The following is a 1,494-nucleotide window of genomic DNA, read 5'->3' as shown; positions in this document are numbered from 1 at the left end:
CTCTCTCTCTCTCTCTCGCTCTGTATCCCTTCCCCCAAGTATCTCCCTCCCCGTCCCTATCTCTCCCGTCTAGGACACCACTTGCCACAATGTAACCACCACTGGACAGTGGTCAAAGCGCCAGCCACTTGACCACGCCACAGGCCGATTAATTTACCAACACCGGACGCATTCCAGGGGACACTCGTCCGGTAACTTTACGCCGTCGAGGCACACACGGGAAGTAATTGACTTACTGTGAAAAGACGGACCGTAAGTGCCGGTATTGGTGAATAAACGTGTTCTGTAAAACAGTCTATTCGCCGACAAAAGTCAAGTCCGTACACTCCTCATACGGGAAACACGGTCAAAATTGTCCCAGTCGAGGGGAAAAGTGGAAAGAGGTTGTCTTAGACAAGTGGATTTCTTGAACAGTGCCATTATATTTTAATTCCAAGTTACCAAATATATAATAGTGTAATTATTATAAGAAAAAGCAAGAGGACATGTTTAGTTTTAGTTTCAGTAGAGGTTTTACGGCGCTCGCAACTGCATAAGGTCATATGAGCGCCAGAAGATTAGAGGTGTTACAAGAGAGTAACAAACATAAAAAAAGAAGGAGGGAAGATAAGGACGATAGATGTTCGATAGGAAAGAAGAAGCAAACCACACCAGAGCACCCGCCAACCACACGCAAAAAGTGGAAAGAGGCTGTCTTAGACAAGTGGATTTCTTGAATAGTGCCATTATATTTTAATTCCAAGTTTCCAAATATATAATAGATTAATTATTATGATAAGAAAAAGTTAGGGGGGCATGGAAAGTCTTCGTCTGTACAAATAAATGAGTTGGACAGGAGGAGGTCGTTAGAGAAGGTTGGAAAAGATTACTTTACAGAATTTTTGTTACTGGACGAGCGAGCTTCCCTGGCTGGTGTGAGCAGCGAAATGAGGATGAGGGGGAGGGGAGAGGGGTTATGTTAGGATTGATTTGGTGGTCAATTTCGTTACACTGTTCAACATACAAAAGACAAAAAAAAGAAAGAAAAGAAAGAAATAAAGCGAAAAAAATTTTTAAATTCTTTACCAAGACTGCAAATAGCACTTTTTTTTCTTTTCCCCACATAAATCATAGATCACACTGCCGAATAAACATTTTGTAGAGAAATACTATTAATTATTCGGAGACACCGAAAAATAAACACTTCTTTGTTTTTCCAGGTAGTGCACTCCCAGTATAAGCCAAATATAATACAATGTATCCCTATTCCTCTGTCTTTCACCTACCCCCCGCCACCCCTCTCCTATTACCACACCCAGGTCTCAGGCTCTTTCTACGTCTCTGTGGTGGCGTTCTACGTGAAGGTGACGCGGCTCTAAAAGCGGGAGCAAATGAGATTGGCCTTAATAGGTCGCTAAGTTACTTCATAGAGGGCACCACTTCTTTGTGTTCCTACTTAGCCTCTGTCTTGTTGTGCTGTGGACCCAAAGACAAACGTGTACTCAGGGGCGAGGG

Source organism: Aplysia californica, unplaced genomic scaffold (genome assembly GCF_000002075.1).
Source record: "Aplysia californica isolate F4 #8 unplaced genomic scaffold, AplCal3.0 scaffold01488, whole genome shotgun sequence".
Lineage (NCBI taxonomy): Eukaryota > Metazoa > Mollusca > Gastropoda > Aplysiida > Aplysiidae > Aplysia > Aplysia californica.
This window is presented reverse-complemented; position numbering follows the sequence as displayed.